Source organism: Gobio gobio (assembly GCF_949357685.1).
Source record: "Gobio gobio genome assembly, chromosome: 12".
Classification (NCBI taxonomy): Eukaryota; Metazoa; Chordata; class Actinopteri; order Cypriniformes; family Gobionidae; genus Gobio; species Gobio gobio.
The window spans coordinates 33958422-33979730 of NC_137105.1; positions in this window are offsets into that span (position 1 = coordinate 33958422).

A 21309-nucleotide genomic window follows, 5' to 3' on the forward strand; every position below is an offset into this window, starting at 1 on the left:
AAAACATTAATGAATAACATCATAAAACTATTTATTTTGACACTCATTGTAAACCCCAAGATGGTAATTTAATAGAAATAGTTTGTCACTTGACAGTGGGAATGCTTTATTATTGAAGCTTAATATAATGGAGAGGCCTATTTGCAGTAATAATCTCATTAGAACAGTAGTTCAAATGTTTAACATTTCATCAGATGTATAAACATGTTGCAATTTGTAACACATGTTTTCATGCACCAATAAAAAAGTCATTATTGTTGTTCGTCCCAGCAAGAAAACAGTTTTTGTGTGTGTGCGTGGATCTGGGGAAGATAAAACAGGACAAACTGTTCAAATATGTATGACTAAGCGTGGGCTGGGTGAAATTTGTGCCCTCACTACAGCAAGCCAACAGCATCTGATAATGTGTTTGTTTGCTGTCAAGGTCAGGGCCGCTTAATCAATGTCAATATCTTTCAACATTTCCCTTGGAAAACGATCCGAAGAGGAGTTTGGACAGTTACGTGTACCCTTAGCTGTGGTTTCTGTGCAGCAGTGAGTTATCAAGTGGTTAATTAAAAGGACTAGATGTTGCAATCCCTAATGTTTGCACCACTTCTAATTCGGGAATTCTTGAAGGGTGGCTGCTATAAGGCTTTACCACCAGGACACATCGTCAGTTGTGTACCTCAGCATCACAGGGTGTTTCGGCCAATTATCACAATACACCCTCTGCTGAGGCAGGCCCACCACAGGTTGATCAAGCCTGGGTGTTTGTCCTGCGGTTAGCTGTTTGCCTTAGCAGCCCAGGTGGTATCACTCCTCTTCAGCCACAGCCAATGGCTCGTCCTCTCAGCGGTGTTGGCCAGCTCTTTGATTGCTTGTCTGTGACCCTGTCCCCTGACTCCGACCTCCCTAAGGAGCTTCGCTGTTGTGCTGGCTACAAAGCCCCTACATCCCACCTCCACTGGGCGCACCCTTATCTTCCAGCCTATGTCCTCTGCCTCAGCTGCTAAGTTGGAGTAACACAGCTTCTTACGCTCATACGCTTCTTCGATGGCGTCCTCCCAGGGAACTGTCAGTTCTATGATGTAGGCAAGTTGGCAGGCATTAGACCAGAGAACGAGGTCTGGTCACAAGGTGGTTGTTGCAATCTCTGGAGGGAAAATAAGCCTCTGATCTAGGTCGACTCGCATCTGCCAGTCCCTGGCTGCAGTCAGTGGGGTCAGCTCAGGGTTTGAGGGGCTAGCATTCTGGTTGTTGAAGGGTTGGGGTGTTGATGGATGCTCTCTTACACTCAAGTTTGTCGGCTAGACATCTGAGGACCTTGTTGTGTCTCCACATGTATCTGCCTTGAGTGAGGCTTGTCTTGAGTGTTATCTTGAGTGTTGCAGGGATTGTACACAGGGGGCAGGATGGGTCCTTTCCAAACCATAGCTGCTGGTTTGTGGGAAAGGGCAATACATCATACGTAGCTCGGACAATGAAGCTCAGCCTGCTGGATTCCATGCCCCAGAGTTCGCTCCATGTGAGTTTTCTCTTCTCGACACCCTCACACGTCCTCTAGCGTTTGGCCTGTGCTACATCAGCTACAGCTTTGGAGCATCTGGCTGCTTCCTCCTGTCGGCGCACCTCCTCTACCACCATGCTTCGACGTTCAGTTGCAGATGCCTTTTGCCAGAGAGGTGTTACAGTTCCGAGGCCAAAGCCTCCTCTGCCTTGTTGGATGTGGCCCTCTACGTCACGATGGAGGAGAGAATATTTGGCCTGTAGCACGGTAGTGGCTGGGGTCCACTTCTTCCCTGTTGCTAGGGCAGGAGCGGCGCCTCTCACCACAGGGTCCCAAGAGTCAGTGAAGGACATATCCAGCCTGACCTTGGTACACTTGAACTCTTCCACCAAACTAGAAATTGGCAGTGACAGGGCTCCATCGCTGTCGAGTCCTACACTGCAGAGGCATTTGGAAAGTCCGAGCCACTTCGTCACGTGAGAGTTCACTAGCCTTTCCAGTCGGTTGGCATGGCTAAGCGAGACCTCGTACAAGAGTCTAGGTAGCAGCCCAGACTGGTAACACCAGAGCTTCAGTTTCCCCAGTAGTGCAGTGTTGTTTATTTGCTTAAGGCCGTTAGCCGTGTCCTGCAAAAGTTGCTTAAGTTGCTGGGTGTCTTTGAGGTCTTCATTATACCATCATCCGAGGCTCTTGATTGGCTTCTGTAGGACTGTTTTTGTTGTTGTAATGATGGTCATGTCGTCCATGTAGGCTCTAATTGGCGGAAGACGCAGGCCACTCTTGGTCCTCTCCCCTCCCACTACCCAACGAGATGCCCGTATGATCAGTTCCATTGCCATGACGAATGCCAGAGGGGAAATTGTGTAGCCTACCATGATGCCAATCTCCAGATACTGCCAAGCAATGGTGTTGTTCTCAGATTACACAGAACTGGAGATCCAGAAAGTAGCTCTTGACCAAATCTGTGATGTGGTTTGGTACGCCAAAATAATTGAAGTCCGTCCACAAGATCTCTATCCTCGCCTGGCTTTATAGGCAAACTGATGTTTGTCCAGCTGTGGATTGACAGTTGACAGGATGGTGCGCAGAATCAGTTTTTCGTAACATTTGCTTACTATGGGTGTGAGAGCAACAGGTCTGTAATTATTGAGCACTAATGGACGGGTTTCTTTGGTAAAGGAATGATGGTGGAATTTTCCATTGGGTGGGGCACCATGCTGTACTGTATGACTCATGCATTATGGAATAGAAAACCGGGGAGAGTTCCATTGCACAAAGCCTGAACACCCTGGCAGGGATGCCGTCTGGCCCCAAGGCCTTGCCAATTTTACATCTACTCAGCTCCTGTCGAACATCCACCTCTGTAAAGGGAGGAGTTGTTGGTGGATTTAAAGGGAGAGCGTTAAGTAGCTCATTGCAGACAGCTGAATAGTCAGTGAAGTCAAATCTGGAATAGAAGGTATTAAGACTATTTGCAAAGGTTGTGGGATTGGTGATTGTGCTATGATCTTGTTTCACATTCTGTCCTGTCAATATTTTTATTTTCTGGAAGGCTTGTTTTGTGTTCATTGAGGAAAATTCATGTTCTATTTTCTCTTTGTATTTAAGTTTTTCTTTAATAATGTAATTTTTTATCTGTCTATCTAGTTTTTTAAGTGAAAGCCAATCCTTGCATTGAAATATTTTGTTTATCAACAAGTTTTTGTTTGAAATCTGTGGGGTAATCCAAGGCCTGCAGTTGGGGAAAGTTTTGTAGGTTTTTGTTGGTATGCAGTTACTCATACAGAACTTTATATAATCCGTTATAACTGACAGTCTCTGATCCAAAGTGCCGTTAAAAACGGTCCAGTCAGTGCATGCAAGAGAACCTTGCAGACATGCAATTGCATCCGCCGACCACTGAGGAGCGCTGTGGACTTGTGGCTTGATGCGCTTCAGTTCCTATATGTAACCAGGGAGAAAGACCAAAACATTATGGTCCGAAGAGCCCAGAGGAGGATGAGCCCGAACAGTAAATGCATCCAAAACATTCCCGTAACACAGACCCAAGATATTTCCCTTCCTTGTGGGACAATGCACATACTGATGGAAAGAAGGCAGTACGCTGTCAAGACTGCAGTTGTTGTAATCGCCCATATAAAACACCGGGGCTCGGGGGTATTTACATAGCATTGAGTTAGCATTCTCCGCTATTAACTCTGCTGCTGCTCGTGTGTTAGTGTCTGGTGGACAGTAAACACACCCAAAAACCACCGTGGGGAATTCTCTTGGAGGATAGAAGGGACGTAATGATAGTGTTAATATCTCTACGTCCAGTGTGCAAATGATACTGTGTATTTTTATGTTAGTGCACCAGCGCTTGTTTATAAAGACACATAGTCCTCCACCCCTCTCCTTCCCTGACTGACGGGTCCTATCAGCCCGGACGATCAAGAAGTTGTCCAGGCTGATCTCAGAGTCAGAGATGGATTCATCGAGCCAGGATTCAGTTAATGCGATGATACACGCGTCCCTGAAAACTCTCTCCCCATGACACTTGGCATGAAGTTGATCCATCTTATTCCGAAGGGAACATACATTGGCCAATATGACAGAGGGTAACGGAGGTCTAAAAGGACGCCTTCTTACCTGGGCACGGACACCGCCACGGCTGCCCCTTTTTCTCGGTCGGATCTCCGAAGGGATGTCAGCCGTTTTTTCGTTGCAGAGAATAGATGACCGGAGTCGAAGAAGCTCATCCCAGCTGTAGGTGAATAGTGCGCCTCTGGTAACATCTGACTGTCGTGGCGTGAGCGCTGTGCCATTCTTGATAATCCACAAAATCATGAAGGTAATCCACAGCAACTTCAGCATTATGTCGTTGCTTAACTATCCGCACACACTTGGCAAAAACTTAATAACAAATAACTCGCATAAATGACGAAAAACTAGACAAACCAGGACAGTAGCGTGAGCTGACATGACAGACGTGTCGTCGCAGCAGAGCATAAGCTGGACTATCACTACTGCGTATGGTCACGTCTATACTTAATACGCAGACTGAGCAAAGTACATCTCCCTTCCCCCATCCAGACCACGTTCTACAGAGAAACATTTGAGAGCATCCTGAGCAGCTGCATCATTGTCTGGTTTGTGAACTGCACCGCATCGGACTGCAAGACCCTACAGCGGATAGTGAGGATAGCTGAAGAGATCATTGGGGTCTCTCTCCCCTCTATCAAAGACATGTATACCTCACGCTGCTTCCGCAAAGCAACCAGCATTGTGGCGGACTACACACACCCCTCACACTCACTTTTCACCCTTTTGCCTTCTGGAAAAAGGTACCGAAGCATTCGGGCCACTACAACTAGACTGTCCAACAGTTTCTATCCACAAGCCATCAGGTTTCTCAACACCAAGAACTGAACCCACCAAACTCAAACACACTCACTCAACTAAATACCCATGAGTGTGTGTGTGTTTGTGTGTGTGTGTATAACATGTACTACTCGGGCACAGTCACTTTAACTTTTTAACTGCTAAAAAAATGCTGCTATTTCTCTAATTCAATGCTGCTATTATTACTTAGTGCAAAATACGTCACACATTACACTACAGTCTGCGCTATGTTCATGTTTTTATGTTTTTGTCCTGTGGTGTATAGTATCAAACTGTTTGTTTTATCACTTTTGTTCTGCACTTGTTTCTTTTTTGACTCTTTGTTATTCTGTGTTATGTGTAGCACTTAAGTCCTGGAGTAACGTTGTTTCGTTTCACTGTATATTGCAACCGCTATGTATGGTGGAATGACAATAAAGTGTCTTGAACTGTAAGAAAGAATAAAACTTTGTGAGAGTTGATAAAGATTATAGGGGAGCGCGGGGCACAACCTAATGCGGGGTTAGTTTGAACGTGCATGTTTGAACCCTTGCCACACATGCCAGGATGACGAAACTACTAGTTGCCATATCAACATTATTCATAGAAAAAATAACGCCAACATTTAAAAATACTTAACATTTATTTAACCATAGCAAAAGTAAATTTCTTACTTAAATTTAGTTTTCATCTCTGTTTTTTGTGTTTATTTAAAATAAAACAAATCTGATATTATTTGAATCTTATATCTGTTATTTAACAGTTGAGATTGATCTAACCAGCAGAAGACACGAGTCGCGGGATAAATCCCAGTTGTGCAGGTGGGGTGCGTTGTAACACTGCGTTACAATGAGTCCCTATTAGAACTACGCTATTATATTCTATACTTTTAGGAATTCTTTTGAGAAACCATGAGAAAAGGGTGAATAATGACTGAGAGTAAATGTTCAGAAATTATTCATTATTATTATGTTTTGAACTATGCTGTATAGCTGTATTTAGCGATCTGTTTGTTGTCAAACTCAAAAATCAGTATATTTTTAATGATTAAAAAATGCCATTATTTTATTATATATTTAATATTAAAAAGTTAATAATTGTATTTTGTTGACAAAATATTTTAGTTTGTCTTGTATAATTGTTTGATTATATCAGGTAACATTTTAAAGGTCCCATGGCATGGCATTTTTCTATTATTTTATAATGAATTCTGAGGTGTACTTATATTGTTAGTATGATTTTTACATCAAAAAATGTCATCATTTAGAAATAAAAGGCATTTTTTCTATACTGATGTTTGCCCTGTGGCTGAATGCCCTGTTTCAAGGGGCGTGTCTGCTGTGAGACTTCAGTGAAAACGGCCACTGTTGTGATTGGCTGACATCTTTGCATTTGAAATGTTGCGGAGGGGGCGTGGTTTAGCGAGGCACTGCATGCATGAGAGAGAGAGACTGACTGACTGGGCACTTGTGAAACATGGAGAGCTGGAGGAAGTTTTATTGTAACAGACTTCATTGTAATGTATCTTCTAATTCGTTTTTGTGTATATTTTTGACATTTCTGTGCATTTAAATATAGGTTTTAGGTCTGTATTATCAAATAAGTAAATAAGTAGGGCCTTTTTTTTTTGACGGGTGTTGCAGTCTACGGAGCAATATGAAAAAAGAGGGAGCGCTCGTGAGAGCTTGCGGTTCATCATTCAGTGGGTTTAAGCAGATTTAAAGTTTACAGTCTGTTTGTTTGTTTAGCAGATTTCTCCTCCGGGAGTGGATGAAGGATCCTCGATTTCTTTGTTTGCATATTTGTCAATGTGTGCTAGAAGGAATGAGGAGACCATAGCCGCCAGGCTCGTACAGGAGACGGTAACTTCCCCAGAGCTGGTAAGTTCGATGCCACCGACACGCCATCATGGACGGAGGAGGAGGAGGAGACACAGGCCGTCTGCCCAGCCAGAGACTATTCACGTTCCATCTGCCCAGCCAGAGACGGTTCACGTCCAGTCTGCCCAGTCAGAGACTGCTCACGTCACGTCTGCTGAGACAGAGACTGTTCATGTCCCGTCTGCCCAGTCAGAGACTGTTCAGGTCACATCTGCCCAGCCAGAGATGGTTCAAGCCACATCTGCCCAGTCGGAGACAGATCGGGAGATGCCCATTCTCATGGCCGGGGGGGCACTGATCGTCTATTTAGAGCGTTTAGCTCGGATCCTGGAGACGCCCTTCAAACCTTCAGTGTCGTCTGTTCCAGAGCCGGAGCCAGGGTCGTCTGTTCCAGAGCCGGAGCCAGGGTCGTCTGTTGCAGAGCCGGAGCCAGGGTCGTCTGTTCCAGAGCCGGAGCCAGGGTCGTCTGTTCCAGAGCCGGAGCCAGGGTCGTCTGTTCCAGAGCCGGAGCCAGGGTCGTCTGTTCCAGAGCCGGAGCCAGTGTCTGTTCCAGAGCCGGAGCCAGTGTCTGTTCCAGAGCCGGAGCCAGTGTCTGTTCCAGAGCCGGAGCCAGTGTCTGTTCCAGAGCCGGAGCCAGTGTCTGTTCCTGAGCCGGAGCCAGTGTCTGTTCCTGAGCCGGAGCCAGTGTCTGTTCCTGAGCCGGAGCCTGTGCTTGTGTCTGTTTCTGAGCCGGAGCCGGAGGCGTCTGTTCCTGAGGCCTCAGTGACCGCGACACTGGCCATTATGGCCACAGCCATGTGGTGTGTGTGGGCCACGCACACACTTGGACCGGTGGTGTCTGTTCCTGGGCCGGTGGTGTCTGTTCCTGAACCGGTGGTGCCAGTTCCCGAGCCGGTGGTGCCAGTTCCAGTGCCCGAGCCGGTGGTGCCAGTTCCAGTGCCCGAGCCGGTGGTGTTGGTTCCAGTGCCCGAGCCGGTGGTGTCCGTTCCAGTGCCCGAGCCGGTGGTGTCCGTTCCAGTGCCCGAACCGGTGGTGTCCGTTCCAGTGCCCGAGCCGGTGGTGTCCGTTCCAGTGCCTGAGCCGGTGGTGTCCGTTCCAGTGCCTGAGCCGGTGGTGTCCGTTCCAGTGCCTGAGCCGGTGGTGTCCGTTCCAGTGCCTGAACCGGTGGTGTCCGTTCCAGTGCCTGAGCCGGTGGTGCCTGTTCCAGTGCCTGAGCCGGTGGTGCCTGTTCCAGTGCCTGAGCCGGTGGTGCCTGTTCCAGTTCCTGAGCCGGTGGTGCCTGTTCCAGTGCCTGAGCCGGTGGTGCCTGTTCCAGTGCCTGAGCCGGTGGTGCCTGTTCCAGTGCCTGAGCCGGTGGTGCCTGTTCCAGTGCCTGAGCCGGTGGTGCCTGTTCCAGTGCCTGAGCCGGTGGTGCCTGTTCCTGAGCCGGAGCCGGTGGTGTCTGTTTCAGTGCCTGAGCCGGTGGTGTCTGTTCCAGTGCCTGAGTTGGTGTCTGTTCCAGTGCCGTGGCCGCCCGAGGGAGAGTCTCCACCCTGGCCGCCTGAGGGAAAGTCTCCACCGCCCTGGCCGCCCGATGGACTGTCATCGCCGCCCTGGCCGCCAGACGGACCGTCGTCTCCGCCCTGGCCGCCAGATGAGCTGTCATCTCCACCATGGCCGCCTGAAGGGTCGTCTGCTCCGCCCTGGCCACCAGATGGACTGTCCTCTCCGCCCTGGCCGCCAGATGGACTGTCGTCTCCGCCCTGGCCGCCAGACGGACCGTCGTCTCCGCCCTGGCCGCCAGATGAACTGTCAACTCCGCCATGGCCGCCTGAAGGGTCGTCTGCTCCGCCCTGGCCACCAGATGGACTGTCGTTTCCGCCCTGGCCAGATGGACTGTCATCTCCGCCCTGGCCGCCAGATGGACTGTCGTCTCCGCCCTGGCCACCAGATGGACTGTCGTTTCCGCCCTGGCCAGATGGACTGTCGTCTCCGCCCTGGCCGCCCGATGGACTGTCGTTTCCGCCCTGGCCAGATGGACTGTCATCTCTGCCCTGGCCGCCAGATGGACTGTCGTCTCTGCCCTGTCCCCCAGATGGACTGTCGTCTCTGCCCTGGCCGCCCGATGGACTGTCGTCTCCGCCCTGGCCGCCAGATGAACTGTCATCTCCGTCCTGGCCGCCAGTTAAGCCATCACCCCCTGTCCTTGTTCCTCTCCATGGACCTGGCCCACCATCCCTCCCCCTGATCCTCCACCGTTCCACCTCCCTCCTGAACTCTTGTGTTATGTTGTAGTTACGTTATGGAGCGTCTGGTAGCCGCTCCGTAGGGAAGGGGTACTGTCACAGTGTCTGGTTGTGTTTCCCTGGGTTGTCACTAGAGGTCCTCGTTCTCACGGTGTCTTTCACATTTGACTTCAATTCCCAGCATTCTGTCTGTCACTCATCAGTTCATTGCACTCCAGCTGTTTCCCATCACCTTGTTAGATCTGTGTGTGTGTATATATACCCTGGCTGTTTCTGTGTTAGTTGTCGAGTCCTTGTTAGATGTCCTCACACTTCCTGGTTGGTTTCTTGCCTGTTCCTGTATTTTGTTATTCTTGTTGGATTGCTCACATGATATTTGACCCTTGCCTGGACTGGATTACGCTTTACGGATTACCCCAAATAAATATATCTAACTGCACTTGGATCTGTTGTCTCTCCATTGTGTGTGTCGTGACAAAAGTACAGCACCAACATCACTGCTTGATCCGTTCTCATTCAATGGTGCTATTTATCTTGCAAGCACTGTGAGTTTGTCACATACAACATGCAATTGAAACCGACACAATAGTTTCAAGCTTAGAAGTGTTTTGGGCCTGTCATCCAGCAGAGTACATATTTTGCTCAAACATACGGGGCACCCAGTGTTGAAATGGCGTCCTTGTGTGATTCGACATGGCTTCCTTTACTATGAGGAAGAACCGTAGCGTTCTGTGCTCATATAAAGGTGCCGTTGCTTATTGCTTTCTAAATATGCGCTACATATTAATCAATTAGTTAACAATATGTATAGTAATTGTGTGCTTTTGTCTTCACGTTACTCCAGTTAATTTGACTCTATTCGTGTTTTATTCAGCTACTGATATCTGGATGCCTCTGTCTATTTTTAGGAACTTTAGAATTTAGTGTTACGTCTCACTTGGTCCTTCTGTACTACGACGCATGGCTACAATTATGCATTAAACAAATGTGTATCTCGCTAGTACTCAAAGCACGAGAATGTCGAGTAAGGTTTGCATACAAAACAAGGTTCGACTGGAAATTCGATAGCAGCAAAAATTTAATTCTGTTCTCAATCCGACTCATTTTACATAAAGATTGCATCCTGTACAGCAGCTTAATTGCAGCACGGTAATACAATTATTCAAATCTTTTATGAATATAGTAAGTGAGCAGAGTGCGCTCCCTTTTTAAACGCATGAAACCGTCAAATGCTTCAGTTCAACTTAACTCCTACACTAGTGGAAACCGTTCAGTCAATCTGATTTTACCAAATCATGAATCTATAGCATGTTCTACTCTTCATTGGTCAAACGTATGCACTAGCACTACAAGGCAGAATTAGTCCGTGAACAAGCGCTAAAACATTCAATCCTGATTGTGTATATTCTGTGTTAACTCCATTAATTAGTCATTGCATTCAAGCGCACAGAAATTTACATTTACACATTGGCAGACGCTTTTGTCCAGGGTGACTTGCATTGTATTCAAGGTGCACATTTGGTATTTTGTCAGATCTTGCTTTCCCTGGGAACCGAACCCATGGCTTGCCGTTGCTAGCGCTACGCTCTACTGTTTGAGCTACAGGACAGACGTGTCTGTGATTGGCCATGATCGCATTGTAAACACCAACGATCGCATTGTAAGTCTATCGAGACTAAATCAATATACAGGGGAGTAAATATAGTGTGACTGTTTTACAAAGTCTGCACATGCGTACTTATTCCCGCAAATGACAAGCTCTCTCTTGCAGTGAGCTTTTTTCTCTTCACTAAAGCTGGCACACACGGTGCGGCTTATAATCATTGTGATTCGTTGCTTTTCAGACTGTGATTCTGATGTCACACTGTGGGAACTCCGCTGCATTAATGTCAGACTGTATGATAATCAAACGCACTATTGTCTGGAGGTTACATCAACCCACTCACATTTGTTTAATTTACTCCAGGTTAGAATTTTATCATGGCTGTTGGTGAGTATGTCAAACATGCTATCAAAGACAAAAGATTTTAGCCTAGGGTTAAAAGAATTTAGGATTGCGATATTTGTCTCAGACTGCCAAACGTGGCCAAAAATCATACAGTATGAACTTTTGACTCTAACATTGATTATCGTTTTGTCATAGGTTTGGTTGCTTTGCAGGGTTCTATAGACAGCTATGCTTATCCTTCCGCAAGGGCATTGTCTGAGGTTTTCAATTGTCTGTTATGTATTTGTCATGCTGTTCTGGTTTATTTTCTTCTGGGGGTTCTCTTAACAGGTTCTAACGGTTAGATGGTGTTTTATCTAGCTGTGAGATGGAGTCACGCCCAATGGTTTCGAATCCTCCAACTGCAGATGCTAAGAACTGCTGTTCCCCAACTCATCTATGCTAGGTCATTCTTCGGATTGGGGCTGCTACGAACGCAGCTCAATGTGTGGAGTCTGCATCCTCTATTAAGGTGCTGTGTACATGGTCATCCTCAGCATTATAGTACAAGCAAGATCTGACTTAAACACTCAGCAACTTCAAGTAATAATTTTCATGCAAATACTGGCGGTGGTATGTTTCTCCTTTATTACTACTCATCGATCCTGTTTTCATTAGTCTCTAGAAGCCTTTCATGAATTTATCTGTGGCCTAACGTGGTCTCTGTCCAGGTGGCCTATTGTAGCCTTCATCTCTATGTGGCCTTCTGCGGCTTCGCCGTGGTCTTCGTCTCTGTAAAAGAGGATATCTCTAAGCATATCCCTGCACCCCTAATCATTCTGCACTTTTTATATTCCCCAACGGGTCTCCCATATCAAGAAGGTGGTTAAAACTCACTAGAGACAGACCTACAGAACTGCAGACCATCTCATCAGTATACCGGATATTCATTCAGGGTTATGTGCTGCCATAACAGCAATTGAACGCAGGATTGTATGATGGTCATCAGCATTCTAATCTTATAGAATGCTCAAACCTTCAGGTAATCCTAAGATTACCTAGGTGTCTTAACAAGCATCAGGTAAGTTACAGTTTATCATTTAACTCCTAATACTTAACCTGTTAACCTGCGTCAGGACGTGGACACACCGAAGCTTTCTTTGTTTAAATTAGCTCAAAGAACTATATATGTTTTAGTCCTAGTATGCATTCTTGGGATTTCTTAAAAGCCGGGGTGCAGGCTAACAGGTTCAATCTTTGTGGTAATATACTATACACACAAACTTCTGGTCATGGCCAACTCATGCACCCACGCTGTCTTCTCCTCACTATGGGCTATCGCGGCCTTCCCTGCACACGGGCTTATCATTCTCAGTCGATGCATTTTTCTTGTACCCTCTCCTATCAAGGCTGTATACACGGCCTAACCTGGCAGTCATACAGCCAACGTGGCTTTTTTCGCACCCCGGCCTGTCGAGGCAGTATACACGGCCTAACGTGGCAGTCCATACAGCATACATGACTTTTCGTACCCTGGCCTATCGAGGCAGTATACACGGCCTTACGTGGCAGTCCATACAGCATACATGACTTTTCGTACCCTGGCCTATCGAGGCAGTACACACGGCCTAACATGGCAGTCCATACAGCATACATGACTTTTCGTACCCTGGCCTATCGAGGCAGTATACACGGCCTAACGTGGCAGTCCATACAGCCTACGCGGCTTTTCGTACCCCAGCCTATTGAGGCAGTGAATATATGGCCAACGCAGCAGTCCATACAGCCTACGCAGCTTTTCGTACCCCGGCCTATTGAGGCAGTGAATATATGGCCAATGTGGCAGTCCATACAGCCTACGCGGCTTTTGCGGTAGCATAACAATTCCTTCTGTTTATTGGTTTAACACCTATGTCAATATCCATATCTATTGCATGTTCAATGTCCATATTCTAAGTAATCCTCATGCAAATACTGGTGGTGGTGGCGTCACATTCTCAGATTATTGCTCATCCCGTTCGTCAGTCTCTATAGCTCTTATTCTTCGTCAATGGCCTAACGTGGCCTTCGTCTCCAGGTGGCCTAACGTGGCCTTCGTCTCCAGGTGGCCTAACGTTTATGGCAATTTATGGTTAAATCTGTCTTTTCAATGTTTCAGGAATCGCAGCATTTACGACGGGCGAGTATACAATTCTTTCACAATTTTTTGGGGTGAGTAGGTCCCGTCCTGGAGGAACTAATTTCCTCCACCAATTCTTGGGGGTCGGCTGCGCCCCTGCCTTCATCTTCAGGCAGGAAATGCAGAGTCCGTTACCCTCGAGACGGGAGTTACGGACGGGGTCTACGCCAAAGAAACTCTAAATATAATACTTGCTGGTCTGTTAATAAATGTGTTACTTCTTGGACTCATCTGGCTTCCCAAGTCTTTCTGGTAGAAATTAAAGCTCTAGCGTAAAGTTCTGCCAGGAAGATTCAATGTTACGTCACTTATCACATCCAGACCTAACCAATCATGTCCTAATCATCAGCATATAAAAGATGGTCACTTACACACACATGTCTGAGTTCACAGATGCTGAAGCCAACATTTACCTACATCCTCCCCACCACCACCACCACCAGGATGGTCCCCACCTATACCTCCCAGGGGGTCGGCTGCGCCCCTGCCTTCATCTTCAGGCAGGAAATGCAGAGTCCGTTACCCTCGAGACGGGAGTTACGGACGGGGCCTATGCCAAAGAAACTCTAAATATAATACTTGCTGGTCTGTTGATAAATGTGTTACTTCTTGTACTCATCTGGCTTCCCGAGTCTTTCTGGTAGAACTTATTTTTAGCTGAGAGTTCTGTATAAACAGTCCCAGTCATGTCGACTCTGTCATTGCAGCGTGTTTTCTCTCACAAAATGCTTTCACCACAACTAACAGCAAACACGACGTAGACATGAATACAGTAAGAGCTTCGCTGTGCTGCATAACAGCGTCATTCATTATAACGGCAGTTTGGGCAAGTGTGCAGATACACTCGCGATATGTGATTGACAGCTCCGGACATTATAAAGAGTGTTCTCTGATCGCTCTCTGTAGTTTAATCACTTAAAAAACGGATTTGTTTCATGCTACTAACAGAAACGATCCTTTTAGTCACTGGCTTGATTCACTGATGCATTACGCTTAGGGCATCAAGACGGCAATCATTAAACGATTTAGAAAGAAAGTGTGAACTTGAATGATTAGCTACACATCAGAAATCACTGATCACTGATCAGGCATTAATGAACACTGTTACTCACTGTTTGTCGTGGTGCTGTCGAATCCATATCGTAAAGTCTGTTTGTAAAGCCTGTGCTGACATAAACTGAATCTTTTTTCTCTGAGTGCTCTGGGCGGGCAAAGCAGAGGAAGGGGAGGTAACCTTTCCTGTTATGGCTTCATAACAGGAAAATTTCAGATCAGCTCGTCTGAGCTGTCATTTTCTCAAAGGCAGAGAAAGACAGCCTGAACTCGGTTTACACCCATCAAAATTTCTAGCCACTTGGGGACCATATACAGGCTAGGGGAACTCATATTAATGTTAAAAAACCTCATAAAATGAAATGTTCATGCCATGGGACCTTTAAGCTGTCATTTGGTCATGTTACAATGTGCCCCACCACATGTTACAACGTACAACCTACGGGGCATGTTGTCACCTTTCACTTCCATTCTTTCAGGGTAAATTAAGAAAAAAGTATACTCTGTATTAATTAAAAACAAACACATAATTGTACTAGACGTGTGCAATTAATGTGGGAAAAAATAAATACTCTGAACCACAAGTGGATTTACACAAACTGAGACAGTCAAAAAGCTTTAGGTTGTGCCCCGCTCCCCCCTACTGTTGGTTCGTTAGATGAATGGATCAGTTGAATATCAATGAATAGCGAATTCCTGTCACTTTCTCTATCCCTTGTCCATGGCCTGCAGCCCCACTATCAGACTCTAGCGCGAGGCTGCCTCCGCTAGCGGCCATGGCTCCCGCTTTCTTTCCTCCTAACACCTTTACCCAAACTCATTGTTACGATCCTCGGTTTGTTTTGTATGGGATGTTTTCTTGTTCATATGTGTGCAGGGATTGGCTGGCGTAGGAGGAGCCTGATTGGTGGATCTACAATGCACCGCTTTAAAAGGGCGGAGCTCATTGAAGATGGCAAGCTCATTCTGGCGTTGGCCTGGTGACGTGAAGAGCTCCGGATGCCTCCTCCCGTCCACAGAACCCAAACCCAGTTGACCATATTGTTTTAGGAGCGTAGGGGTGTCCTGACATTTATTTTGACTATGTTTGCAATTTGTTTATTATAAGGGAGATAGGGAAATTTCTTTGTAATTTTATTTTGTTTATGAGTAGGTAATTTATACGTGTTTAATTTGTAAGTCTATTTTGTTTGTTATGTTGGCCTTGGGGCACCCTGAAGCCATTTGCTCCTTTATTTAATTACCTTTTCCACTTCAATAAATGTATATCTTATTTTGGACTTTAGATTTGGTGTCTTTGGTGATCTTCCTATATTTTCCATCTAGAATTTCACGTCAACCCCGTTTTCACTTAACGGGTCATAACACTCATCCTCCTTTCACTTTGTTTTCCGCAACAACGATGCCCATCCCTCCGAATGCTACAGCCATGGAACCGCTCCCTGTTGCCAGCAATATCAGAGCATAGATCCTCACAAAAAAACAAGCTGTTGGCACCAGAGGCGGACCCATTCCCAACCCCAGTACCTCACTATTCAGAGCTGATATTCCCATAAACCACCCATTGAAACCCCTCCTTGACGCCTCTCTTAATTCCATTCTTCAAGCCGTTTCCCCCAGAACCCTCCAATCTTACCTAACAACACATTTCTGTCAGGACCAGCATTAACTTCTTGAGCAATTTGAGCTACAGTAGCTTGTCTGTGTGATCGGACCACACGGGCCAGCCTTTCGCTCCCCACGTGCATCAATGAGCCTTGGCAGCCCATGACCCTGTCGCCAGTTCACCACTTTTCCTTCCTTGGACCACTTTTGATAGATACTGATCACTGCCGACCGGGAACACCCCACAAGAGCTGTAGTTTTGGAGATTCTCTGACCCAGTCGTCTAGCCATCACAATTTGGCCCTTGTCAAACCTGCTCAAATCCTTACGCTTGCCCATTTTTTTCTGCTTCTAACACATCAACTTCAAGGGCAAAATGTTCACTTGTTGCCTAATATATCCCACCCACTAACAGGAACCGTGATGAAGAGATAATCACATAATCAGAAGTGTTATTCACTTCACCTCCTCATAATGTCATAATGTCATAATGTTATGCCTGATCGGTGTATGTATACCTAAATGCACTGTGTTAGCCCATACTTTTGTCATAATCATACTTTTGTGTAAAAAGGATTAAAATTGTTGCCGTTGTACTGTCACTAGCGTTCATTTCATTTGGAAACTGCATTTAATTGTATCTAGATACCTTTTTGGGGGGATTTTTGCAACAATGTATATTGAGGCACATTATTTTTCAAATTGGCATATATGTTGCTGTATTGTAATTAGGGTTGGGTAACGAAACCCGGTGCCATATATATAACCGGTATGTACCGGACCGAATCAGAACGCAGATTTCGGTTCCTCATTTCGGTGCCAAAATTCAAACGTGCTTTCGCACTTTGGCTGGCACCGAGCCAGAGACAGACGCTCAGCGCTCATCACAACTCATGACAACTATTCAGTGTTTTCAACCACATCATGTTTATTTCATGTTTCAGACATTTAAATGCTCATAAGTAGGCTACTAGAAAAAAAACACACACTGATGTCTATGAAAACGGCTATGAAAATCCTTTCAGACGGTTATAATTTGACTAACGTTACGTGTTTTATTCACATCAGATACATGCACATTATATAGTAACTATATAGTTTCCTCTATTCTTCTTCCAGTTCACTGGTCACTTACTTTCATGTATTTCGTGAGACGAGAATGAACTCAAGTGCTGTAAATCCGACAGATCCGATTCTGAGGCGCAAACTAACATGGCGCCGCCCATTGAGCTTTATAGATCAACTAACACACATTCACTCACACATTTGAACATCAGATAGTTCGTGACACAGTTAAGAAGTTTGTGAATATTTTGAATATAAAGAAAAAACTAAATAAACCCGATACAGCTGAGCTGTCAGCGCTATTGCGGCTGCTGTGTGTCACGTGAGAAACATGACGCGTCACCATGGAAACATTAAGGCGATGTGTTCTAAAATATATAGCCAGAGAATATGATCATATTTCAAAATAAAGCTGAAGCTCGAAGCTGGTTAGTAGCATACCAAGAATACAGACTACTACTGTTATTACTGTAACTGTTATTTAGAGTTATTTTAGGCTTGTTGTAGTTGGGTTAGGTGGCTTAGGTTTTACTGTGAATTTGTAAATAAGACAATTATAATTTGTAAATAAGTAAATTGTGTTTTGTATTTATTTATATTCATACATTTAAGTATACATTAAACTTTTAATAAATGGTTCAATTTAAATAAAAAATAAATAAATAAATAAAGCCATTTAATGTCATCCACCTCGTTTTGTGGCCTTTAAAAAAAAAAAAAAAAGTATCGGTTCAGGCACCGTTTAGGCACCGGTACCGTTTTAAAAGTATCGGTTTGGCACCGGAATCGAAAAAAACCCAAACGATACCCAACCCTAATTGTAATAGGTATTCAATCAAATTCAATTGTAAATTATTTGATAATTTGACCTTGCATAACAGCCCTTAATCCCGCCTTTGTGGACAAATTTGGGAACGAAGGTCTCAGGTGTGATCCCAATTTTTTTTTTATTTTTATAAATGTTATATCACCACCTTCGATAAAATAAATTATATCAATTTATGGCTTTTTTTGGGATTTTTGGGGTATTAATTTATTTATTTACCTCTAAAAGTACCATTTTTTTTATGTAAAATATGCTTATTTTTATGTTATATTTAATATTTATTTAACTTCAGTAAAAATCATTCCAGTAAGTCCAGAGAGCCAAAACCTAAAAATGTGGTGACTTTGGTGACACCTGGTGACATATGATGGTATAAAAATATTAAAAAGCTACAATATCAATAGCCACTAAATGGCAATAGAACTAAAGGGCTGCATATAGGCTGAACTCTGTAAACCAATGTTTTAACGACCTTAACCTCTTAAGTTTTAGAATTTATCATGTTACAATTGTAGTACAAAAGTACCAAACAGGTAATAATAAACAATAAACCTAACAATAAAAGTAAATGGTATCAAACAGATAAAAAAACAAAAACAATGTACAACATGTTTTGTCTGGAAGCATCAACAAATATTGCAGTAGGACTTTATTACGAGTTTGAAGTGTATGTGTGTATGTGTGTGTTTTGCAGTAGCTGATAGGCAATTAAAAAAATTATTGCCCAGTTATTGGCTCATTTAATTCCTTTGTTTGTGTATGTGTGAGTGACTGCTTTTTATTTGACAAAAATAAAAAATACAACTCAATCTGTTATAGGCTCATCCAATGGCTTTCAATGCAATGCTTTTGTGTGTGTGTGTGTGTGTGTGTGTGTGTGTGTGTGTGTGTGTGTGTGTGTGTGTGTGTGTGTGTGTGTGAGTGGGAGCCACATTGAGAATGTTGTATAGGCTCAACCCTTTATTTGTGTGTATGTATGATCTGAATTGTGTTGGGTTTACTGATTTTTATTGGACAAATAATGAAAAAATATGCTCAGAATTACAGTTTTTCCCATTCATTCCGGGTGCCCAATTTTGTCCACGAAGGCTGGATTAGGGAGGTTTTTTTTAAAGCACTTAACATTGCAGAATCGAGTCAATTTTTTTTTTGTGTTCAGGTGACAAACTTAGGAAAAGTAGCCAAGTCTTGTACCGCTCAGATTAAGGAAAGTATTTTTTTTTAATTAAAAAAAAATGTTTTGCCCACATTTGTCCCGAAGAGGACTCATTGTTCACAGGTGTCCCTTGTCCAGTCATTAGTCTCAGTGTATTTAAACCCTCATGTTTGCCATGTGTCCTTGTCTGGTATTGATCTTTGTAACCTGCTGTTGGTGAGTTTTATGTTTTGCCAAGCCTTTGTTTCTTGTTTAGCCAAGTCTTTGTTTTATGTTATGCCAAGTTAAGCCAAGTCTTTGTTTTGAGTTTAGTTTATTATGAATAAACTGCACTTGGATTCAGCAAACTTGCCTCCAGTGGATCATAGTGATGGGCAGACCGAGGCTTCGTGAAGCACTGAAACAGTTGAAGAATGTGCCATATTGTTTCGAAGCTTGGAATCAATCCGACACCCATCTCTACGGCGACACCTAGTGGTCACTTGCATGTGTTGATCTGAAATAACCTTGACAATGATCCATGTAAAAAAAAAAAAGAAAAATTAACATCTGTCTAACAACTAGCCATGATCTTGGTTTTGTAACCTGTAGCCTCCTCATTGTGATTAACTATAGGGTTTTTTTTGGTCATAAAACACCCCAAGCATCACAAAACTAATTAAGTTAGTCAAATAATGATGCTCCTTGAACACTCTTTATGTAAAGCTATGGACTAACCTCTGAGCCTCAGGTTGTGAAGTAAGCAGGTTCTCTCATTGGTGCCCACGTTTTCCACTTGGCAAGCGTACAGGCCTTGGTCCATCAAAGTGGCATTGGGAATGGGCAGGTCCAGTGTTGCATTGGTGCCCTGCAGGCCTGATATGGTGACATTGGGCTGGTGGAAAGGTGACAGGGTGAGGGTATCACAGGGCACAGCCACTGGAGGCGGATCAGGGTTGGCTAAGCTTGTTACCCGATACCAACGCAAGTTAGAGTACAGCAGTCGATCGGCTACACAGCGCATTACCACATCCTCTCCCTCAATAGGGCTGCTGGAGGGGAGGACGCTTAGGTTAAGGAAACCTTTGAGGATGAAAAAAATAACAAAAAGTTCAGATTTTATCAATTCGAATGCAATAGTTTCATTTGGGATGTACAGTGGAGATTGTCTCTGGTTTGGAAGCACTCACGAGTTACTTGAAACACAATGACTCGCTCTTCATCTCCCAACTTATTGGTGGCAAGGCACCTGATAGAGGGCGTGATCAACTGCTTTCTGGATCTTCAGTGTGCTGATGGTCTATGGGAGAACACACAGTACATCAAAACAGCATCACATATAATTATAACCAGATTCACCAAGATTAATTCAGTGGGGTCCACTACCCGAGCTGCGTAAACTCAACAAGTTTATGTAAAACCTGACGATCATGTTCTCCAGCATGATTTGAGTATTTCCAAAGAGAATATTGAGCTTCAATAGAAGCAAGTCTCTACTGTCTCTACAAAGTAGAATTTATTTATTTTTTTTATGATCACATTTTTATTCAAAAATATGATTTGCTCTGCTGTTGAAGGACCTGTTGACGGACTTAGACGACTTCTTTTTTTACATATAATTTCTCCAGGCTTTGAAAAAATCCTCTCACAAGGGACACTTGTTGCTGACATGCATTTTTTGAGCAAGTATAGCCTACATACAAATGAGGGAAAATACTGCTATCAGAAAATCACTGCAATCACAAAAACCTACGAGGTGAAGATGGATTAACTTCACTTTTAAACTGTGAGGAATTAGGTTCATACAGATGTGTGATGTGTGGTTTGTTCCCGCCCCTTTCAGGCGCCACCTGATGAAACACTTGAAGCTTCATTTAGCCATAGTCACGTGACATGGGTGTTTCGAATCACAGTTCGGAGCAGTGTTTCGAAACATCTGCGCTTCCGGATCTCGACAAAGCGCCGAAATGTCAGTTTCGCGTCATGTTACACATACACACACTAGCCTGACTATTTCTGCTGCCACAAGGTGATTGTGCTTTGCAAACCACCAGTAAAACCATGAAAAAAAATTTACATTAAAAGAAATGTTATTATATACATTGAATGATCACTATTTTATGAAAGCTTGTTTCTGCCACAGAATAAAAAAGGTAATTGTGACTTTTTATCTCACAGGTCAGACTTTTTTCTCACAATTGCGAGTTTACATCTCGCAATTCTGACTTTTTTTTCCTCAGAATTGCGTGATATAAAATCGCAATTATAAATAATTGCTCTTACTTTATAACATGCAATTGTGAGATAAAGTCAGAATTGAGAGATATAAACTCGCAATTCTGAGAAAAGTCAGTTATTTTCCCGATAAAAATTCGCAATTGTCTTGTTATTTATAATGTTTTATCCTGTGGCGAAACCAGCTTCCATATTATTTGTAAGTCAATGATCGCACAAGCACAAGATGCTCTTTTGATCATTCTGAAGTTAGATTGTTCATGCAGCCTGAGAGTATAGAAGCTCTAAGACGCCTGCATTATTATTTTGAGCCCGATCTCACGAAAATGC